Consider the following 9,393-nt stretch of genomic DNA (forward strand, 5'->3'; position numbering starts at 1 on the left):
AATGCTACCATAACAGCCTCCTACCCGCTGCACAAGTCACATTTGTATTTCTATGACATTAGACATCATGGACCTCCTGCTCTGTTTTGCAGGAGCTCCCTTTGGATCCAGCAACAAATACACAAGATGGGTAGAACGCAAACTCAGCCCGTTCAACGTGTTTTCACTGCCTGTCAACATACTTCATATGACGAGCTGGCACTACCCATGCCACACACGCCACCTCTACTTTGTGACCAGTTGAGCCCATTCATTCTTCAAACGCTACCAAAACAGGCTCCTTCCCCCTGCACAAATCACATTTCTATTTTTATGACATTAGACATTATGGACCTCCTGCTCTGTCTTGCAGGAGCTCCCTTTTAATCTAGCAACGAATACACGAGATGGATAGACACGTAGCTCAGGCCGTTTGGTCTGCCTCGCCTGTGAGGTTGTCAATGGGAATCACAGCACAGCTGTTTTCTTCTCGTGGTAAGTGCATTTCGGTTGACTACCACGTTGAAAGATTAGTGTCTGTGTTTTGGTGCCTTCAAATTTCTCTTAAATTGTCCCTTCATTTGCTTTTTGGTTCTATTCCATTATGTTAGCACAATCAATTAGCAACCCAGGGTATCCCGCTTCCCATTCATTTTTTTATTATTTTATTTTACAGGGTATTTTACTTTTTGCCCAGATGAAGGCGGATCATAACACTCTTATCGATATCACTGCCGAAACGCTATATGCATGAGGTTGAGGTTTAAAAGCATTTGATTTGCAAGATTGTTTTCAGACAAAAGACAGACCTTACCTTGAGAGGTAGCCTCCATCTCAAGGTTGATAAAAGTATCTGATTTGGAAGACTTTTCCCAGACGATGTATTAATGGTCATAATCAATACATTTGAAATGCAGTCTGTCCGATTAGTCAAATATTGAATTGTTCTAATTTTTGTTTTTTCCTTCAATTTTATTTGTCATTTGCATATTCAACCTTTTTTATTTTGAGATTTTTTGCGTTGTTAACATTTACACATTTGTATATTTGTGTTGTCTTTTCAAGAATATATATCAGATGAACAATAAAACACTCTATCCTGGTCTGTTGATTTTGTGTTCTGGCATAAGAATACATTAATTAATTCAACATTTTAGGCAAAATTTGTGGTTAGTCCCCAGGAGTTTTTCGAATGGTCTAACTCATACAGGACCAACCCCACATATAACAGTGTTCCTTTCTGTTGATACCCACCAGTTGGTGGCATCCTTCCCCCACTGTCTATTTCTTTAACTCTTCATGCACCTTGACTTCGCTCCCTTTCTTCTTCTACTCACTATTCTCGTCCATTTCTCTCGTAGTCTACAGCCACACTTCTCACGTACAGTGAATAAATGCAGCACAGGAGGCAGCACATTTACTCACACACAGATATAAGGTGCAGTGCAGGCAGCAACAGATCAACGCACATACAGAAAACAGTTGCAGCACAGGCTGCAGAAGTTCTCCTAACATACAGCTAAGATCCTCTTGCATACTAACAAAACTGCAGCACATGCAGCAGATTTACTGTTGTTCTGATAAGGGGTGCAGCAGGAGCAGCAGATTTACACTAGTACTGATAAGGGGTGCAGCACTGGCAGCAGTAGATTTACACTCATTCTGATAAGCGGTGCAGCATGGGTAGCAGACAATTTACTCTCATGCTTATAAGGAGTGCAGCACAGGCAGCAGCAGATTTACTCTCATTATGATACAGCGTGCAGCAGGAGCAGCTGAAGATTTACTCTCATTCTGATAAGGGGTACAGCATGGGTAGCAGCAGATCTAAACTCGTGCTGATAAGGAGTACAGCATGGGCAGCAGCAGATTTACTCTCATTTCGATAAGGCATGCAGCCGGGGCAGCAGCAGATTTACTCTCGTTCTGATAAGGAGTGCAGCAGCAGATTTACTCTCATTCTGATAAAGCGTGAAGCAGGGGAAGCAGCAGATTTACTTTCATTCTGATAAGGTGTGCAGCACGGGTGGCAGCAGATTTACTCTCATTCTGATAAGGCGTGCAGCAGGGCCAGCAGCAGATTTACTCACACATTAGATGTACAGCCTAGGTAGAAACTGGTGTGCTCTCATAAAGAGAAAAGGTACAACACTGGCAGCAGCAGAGTTAGTCTCCTACTAATAAGGGGTACATATGCAGCAGAAGATGTCCTTGCATAATGACATGAGGTATCAAAAGCACTCTGCATTTTCCACAAATAGAAAGACGAGTTGTGTCTTGATGCTTGCATTCTTTAAATATTTGTCTTCCTCGTTTTCCTTGTCTCATCCTTTTCCTCGTCACCCTCTCTATTCTGTGCCCCCACCTGAATTGGCTACATCTTCTCCGCGTAACTCTAATTGACTTACATATATTTACTCATTCCAATTCAGCTCTTATCTTTCTCCAAGAAGAAGAAACTAACAAGAATGCTATTTAAATATTCAAGGCACATGGCATGCTACACTGGGGATCTAAAGGCACAACAACTTTACCTTTCACCCTCCAAGAGATCACAGGAGTGGCAGGAGCTTTCAAGTATCCGAGGTGTCTATCTAAGCTGTCTTCGGAGTACTGACACCGGGTCATGGGATCTCCCTTGAAATCCTTTCAAGTTATAGCCAGGGCTGTCAGAAACCTCCCCTGGAGCGTTGCATAGGATAATTGCATTAAACATATTTATAGAACCTATTGTCAGAGCTGAAACCACCAGAGACAATCTCCAGTGTCCCCTTGCCCCCTCCCTGTTGCAGTGAATGTTCACACCACCTCGATGGCACGTGCGAGAGCAGGAGACCCATATAACGTCTGCCAATGCACCCTGTGGGAAACCTAGAGAGAGTGAACGCCCTGATGACAGAAATTACATTTATCTAGCACTTTACTCTGGATGCCAGAAAAAAATAAATCTGAATTGTTATCTACATTTAAAGATCTTGTGCAGTTTGGATATTATTAATTAAATAGAGGTACCACCCGGCGTTGCATGGGTCTGTAGCTGACATGCACGTGGGGTATGTTGTAGCCTTGTGTATGTTTTATTGTGTCATAACTTCCTATTTTTGAAAAAAATGAAATCGGCAATCTTGCGTAATCGCCAATACTGATAGTCAGGGCCAGACCCCGCTCCAACCCTGTACAGGGCGAATGGGTGGGGTTGGTCAAATGTCACTATCGCTAGTACAGCCCAGACTAGGATGCCAACCTTGTGTCATTACTTCCTAATATTGGAAAAGTCACAAAATCGTCAATCTCCCGAAATTGCCTATACTGATAGCATAGGGCTGGACCCAACCCTGTGCAGAGTGAATGGGTGGGGTTGTTCAAATGTCACTATCACCAGTACACCCCAGATTGGGATGCCAACCTTGTGGCCTTACTTACTACTATTGGAAAAGTAGCAAAATCGCCAGTCTCCCGAAATCGCCTATACTGATAGCACAGGGCCTGACCCCACCCGGTGTAGGGTGAATGGGTGGGGTAATCAGATTTCACTATCGCAAGTACATCCCAGACTGGTATGCCGACCTCGGCCCAAAATTTTATTTCAATGTTTCGGAGTTGTGGCTTTGACGTTAAAATGTGACTGCACGAGCCAGAGAGGGAGGCAACTGCCTAAAAACCATCTGGTTGGAATTACTGAAAAATTGCTGCAGGATTAACCTTGCCTCGGAGACAGCAATTGGGAAAGACTAAAAGCTGACTGGGCCCTTTGCCCAAGGAGAGCCCAAGGGGCGGGTGAATGCTGGAGGGTGATGACTGAAGATGGAAAGGGCTCTGTGTTCTCTGAGCATGCAGTCCGTGAGACCGTGAGTCGGTGAGTGTTCCAGCCATTATATAAACCCAGCTGATGTTTATGGAAGCTTATTTAACCTTAAAGAACTTAGCAAAAACTGCTATAGCGAACTTCTTACTTGTGCTGCACATCTTTGATTGGCAGCTTTGCTGTGAGATATAGCCTGCTCTGCATAATAACATGCAAGCTAGTTGTGACTGCAAGTATCTTGATATACTTAGTAGGAAGTTGTGGATTTGTAAACTCTGGACGGGAACACAATGCATGGTAAGTTGAATAAGAACATCTACAATGTAAGGAATGGCAGTAAACAGCGAACATCTGCTGCTGGCAATAATACTGACCTGGCATTCAAATCTACTGCTTTTGACAAGTCAGCAGCGCAGTCAGTGACTTCCGAAAAAAAGCCCTCCATAACTAATTATTTTAAAGTAGTTGCCATTGGCAAACAGGAAATCCACTCTGTTCCTAGTAACCATGAAGATATTAGCAGTCCTTTGGCATGCACGTCAGTTGAATCGGATGACAATAATTCCCTTCTCAATCCTTATTCTCTCCAGTCAGAGATACGGCTTGCTGAGGTGCCTAATGCTGCTGTCATTGAATCTTCATTGGATATGGACAAAAACAATGACAATGGCTGATGATCAAACACACGTGCATGTGGGGAGACTGTCTAGTGTGCCGTGTCTCACAGGGTTGATTGATGCCACTCCTCCTTCTTCCAATTCTATGCCTGTACATAACTGATGAACCCATATGCATGCATTGTTGTAGGCCGAACCCCGACCCTCACCCGAAATGATTTGTCTCACAACATTTTGTCAAGTGTTGGCAATAAAAGGCCGTAGGATTTTATTGTACAGATTTGGTTATGCAGATAAACAAATAATAACATATCATAATAATATCATACTTTTGGGCACCGGGTCCTGAGGTTACCCCCTCTGGCCCGTGCCGCCTTCTCATGTCCCACGACTCGTTGTGGACACCGTACAGTGCCCTGTACTTCTTTTCCTTTGTTCCTCTCCCTTATTTGTAGGGTGGGAGGGTTTTGTGGTAAAGAAGCAAAGTGTGGAAGATGCTGAGTGAGCAGCGAACCTCCTGTCAGTTTGGGTCCCCGTTCAGGGTCCACAAACAGATTGTGTTCTCTTAGAGCATTCTGCTCTTATTTATCAGACCCAGGGAAGCCCTGGGTCTTTGATGTGTATGTAGTGGGGGCTGTGCGCCAGCCCCCGGCCGGATAGCCGACATGTCTGGCCCCCTTAGGAGGGGGCAGGTCTTTGAACCTGGGCCCTGCGTGCCTGTTGGTTTTCCGTAGATGCTTAGCACCTTGTTGTTTGGAGGAAGGGTGAGGCGCTTGTTCACACCTCACCCTTGCTTGGCTTTGTGTGACAGAGACTGCGTGTATCTGCGCTTGTGGGGGAGAAGAGCAGGCATGGGGGCGGGAGCTGCCCCCCTCCTAGCCGGCCGGATGGTAACATCATTTACTCTGCCTCGCCTTGGGCGGCCCTGCGGCATTGCCCAGTCTCACTCTAATGAAATAACTAATGATCAGTCGGCATCTGAAAGCACTCACAGGGGTTTCATCTTTAGAAGGACATAATGTGGCCGCTAGCTTTGCCTTAAACATTTGTTTTATTATGTTACAATATTCATTGTAATGTGCAAAAACATTCAACTTTATTGGAGGTTCTTGTGAACTGAAATGTGGGTACTAATGATTGTATAATGAATACTGCTGAACCATGAACCTCTACACAGGGTTCGAAATTTAGTTCCTGCTTCTACCCTAGGAGAGCCTGGTTAACGTAAAACCAACAGTTACCAGGAGCTTCCTCTGGCTCCCCAGGACAACTAGTGCCTTACAAAAAATGCACACATGACATTAATGTGGAGTGTTTGAGAATGTAAATAAAGACCAATTAGAACACACCTAGGACCAGTGGTCGAAGTGTGCGAAAAGAAGTAGTGGAACTATGTTACCTGTTAGCCTGCCCCACTCCTCACAAACCCCATTGCCCTACCCCCTCCCAGACACAATACAAATACCCAAACACCTTTGCCTGCTGTTTAAGGGAATGTTCAGTGCAGTGCACTGAAAGTGCAAGTTTCAACTTCTTCCTACACTGTTATTTTAAAACGAAACCGTTCCGGAACGGTTTCTTTTTAAAATAGAAGTATAGGAGCTGTAAAACGTAATTAAAAAAAGTAGAGGAGCACCGCTCCCACCCGCTCCCGCACACTTCGACCACTGTCTAGGACCCATTAAAATATAATGCATCATACATAATGGGCAAAAGGGCAAAGTGTGCATTTTATAGGGAAGTTAGATTTGCGATGCACTGTGTACTCACTCCTGGTTCCCATCGGTAGCTCCTACCTCCTGAGTGATGCCTGTCACCAAGGAGCTGGAATTAGCCCCTGCTCATCGAATCTCAATTCCGAACCCTGCATGGTGTGCCTAAACGAAATACGTCTATTCTCCCAAATACCCATGATGTACAGTCTGCTTACATTCTTGATTCTAAAAAGTGGAGGCTCTTGCAGGAAGTGACAAGGAGGCAGAGGGAACTGAACTATCTAAGAAAATAGGAGAAAGTTGAAGAAGGCAGTCAGTGAAATCTTGCTCGGTGAGGTTTTCCAAAAAAGCCATCTGTAGTATAGACCATATTGAAGAACAAAAAGGTAAAAAACTAGCAAAGCAAGGAAACAAGCAGCCAGTCCTGAGAAGAGTCTTCAGTGGTAATTTAACGGCTTGGCTACTGAGTGAAAAGGAAAAGCAGCGGATAGTAGACAGACGTCGCCATGTTGCATGTCCTGTTTCTGCCTCAGTATTGAAAGGGATTTCTTTTGTAAATGTAACATGTCTGCCTTCTCGGAAAGAAAGCATTGTAAAAAGGTCTGTGTTAATTTATTGCAACTAGTAACTGTTCATCCTGTATGTAACTTATCACAAGGTCAAATCCCAGCTGGCGTGACTCAGACTTTCATACTTTCAGTCTCGGGAGGATAGCTCAGGGGCAACGTGCTCGCTTTGGAAGCATGATGACACAGAGCACCACAGGTTCGATCCCCAGATTCGCGCTTAGAAACCTCTGGGTATTAAGCGTGTTATAAATTACCTATCATATCATACTTCCGATGTTCGTCAATTGTGTCATTTTAAGTAGGGTAACAGTAAGATGTTATTTACATAACTAAAAAATAGAAATATTATGTTAGAAAGCACTACATAAAAGAAAGAGAATGAAAATGCCTACATTAAAAAAGAGAATAAACATGTTGTTTGATAAAGATTTCTTGTTTTCAGATAGTTTTAGAATGGGGTTCAGTTCTTTGCAAATCAGCTTTATTAAACACAAACAACTGATTATGCAACTGACTAAACTATAACATAACATTATATTGTTCTGTAAAACTAAACGTTGAATGAGAACAGATGTGGCGCACTTTCTAAACTGTATTTTGTGAAATCAGGACAGGTGGACACATATCATGGCTTCTCTTCTTAACCAAATTTAGTGATTCTGGGCAAATCACTTTACTCAAAATACCTAAGACCTCATTATGAGTTTGGTGTTACTTTTATGGTATTTCCATGGAATTACTACCAAAACTGTCTGCTGTTACCGTCACTTGCGTGCTAGTGAAATTACCACCAGATTACAAGTGGTGGTGAGGCACTGTTGAAATTAATGTTTGGACTTCTTTGAACTTTACAGGGATTTTTTGTTAATTTGCTGCAAGTGGTAATACTGCTGTGGTAATTACACTGAAATAAATCTGCTAATTGTGGGCCCTAAAGGTGGAGGATCTACTTACAGCATGGTAAAATCCTTCACTACAACACCAAAACTGTAATTCAGCAGTGCAGTAAAAGTGGCACTAATTCATTCACGGACACAAAATGTGGAGATAACAGAATTACCAGCTCTTATTTACCACACCACCCTAATGTTTCTTAAATCCTTAAATTGAGAACAACCAAAAGTGATTCCATTCAGTTTTCATTATAAAAAAACAAGGTGCTGGCAATTATGTCTTATGGTGCTGATACCTTGGTACAGTTCTCCAAAAAACAGTGGCCAAATTTGGAGGTTAAGTTCTGGAAAAAGGTGGTGAGTCTCCCAAAATCAGTGCCCATGGAAGAAATTAGAAGAGAAAAGCAATGGTCAACGGGAAGATCTTGATGTTTTACAGGAAATGTAAGAAAGAAGACAGCCCCAATCTTGGCGTTAATTGAAGAACTAGAAAGAGGATATGAAATTGTAGTGCAAAAGTGGGCTATGGATTGTAAAGACTTATTGGAGCAGGTTAACGCTTCATCTTCAAAAAAAGTCGAACAAAGTTAAAAAGAAACTGCAGGAAATCGTTGGGATTCAAACTTGTGAAGAAGCAAACCAATATAAAATGTTTTGGTACTTATCAACTGAAAATAGAGCTGTGGGAAACAGTCCATCATATGTAAGAAAATTCCCAGATCCTCACTATAGGGCACAATTTATGAGGATGAGATTAAATCTGAATAATACAAAGTAAGTCCTATCTGTGAGAAATATAAAGGGACCCAGAAAAGTGACCTGCAGATTTTGTAATAGCGAAGGATCGCTGGAAAACCTGTAGCACATCCTCATGACGTGTACAGATCTAACTGAGATAAAGACAAGATTTTTTTCGTAATTCCCGATGGGTGCATGAACACTTTCAGCAGAGGGCCGGTGGAAGCAACTGCGAGGAGAGAAAAGACTTCCTTGGTGATCGCAACAATTACATTCTTGGAGAATGATGATTAGGTGGACTTTTAGTGACAACCTTAGATCTGGTCTAAAAGACTGGATGACTAGGAAAGAAATGTGCTGATGAATATTTTGCTAAATGCTTTGATAAGCTGGAATCCAATAAAAAAGTAATATAAAAAAGCAATAAAGCTGTATCATGTATCACTAAAATACACCACTACCACTTCCAAGACCACTGAAAGTACAGCCATTCCAAACTCTGTGGCCCATCCATCCTCTCCCATTTATTTAACTTTCTTGACTATGCACCGTTTGCCTAAATCTACCACTTCTTGGCAAGGGGTACAGCGTGATTTGATTTGATTTGATTTGAGTTATTTGTATTGCGGACACAACAAACTTAATTGCATCCTGGCGCAGATGGAACAAATGGGCTGATTAAGAGAAAATCAGCCTAGAACCTCGAAATGCCAATAATCATCAACAGGTAGGGGGCAACATCTATTTAAATAGGTCGGTATTTAAGCCTGCTCTAATAATCAGTAGGGATCTTGCCTTTTTTAGGTGAAGTGGGAGATTGCTCCAAAGTCTTGGTCCAGCAACTGAAAAACTGCGATCTCCTCTAATAATGCAATTCGTTCTAGGGATAATAAGCAAGCATTGATCTGCTGACCTTAAGACACAAGTCGGGTGATACCGCTTCAATTTATTTGTTAAATAAATTGGTGCCAGACCATTAAGATATTTATACACCAGGCACCCTCGCTTAAATTTTATACGGTCCTCAACCGCTAACCAGTGGAGGGAACGGCAGAGGCCTGAAGTTGAGGTGTCTTT

The sequence above is a fragment of the Ambystoma mexicanum genome, chromosome 1p (genome assembly GCF_040938575.1).
Source record: "Ambystoma mexicanum isolate Mex_15411 chromosome 1p, UKY_AmexF1_1, whole genome shotgun sequence".
Classification (NCBI taxonomy): Eukaryota; Metazoa; Chordata; class Amphibia; order Caudata; family Ambystomatidae; genus Ambystoma; species Ambystoma mexicanum.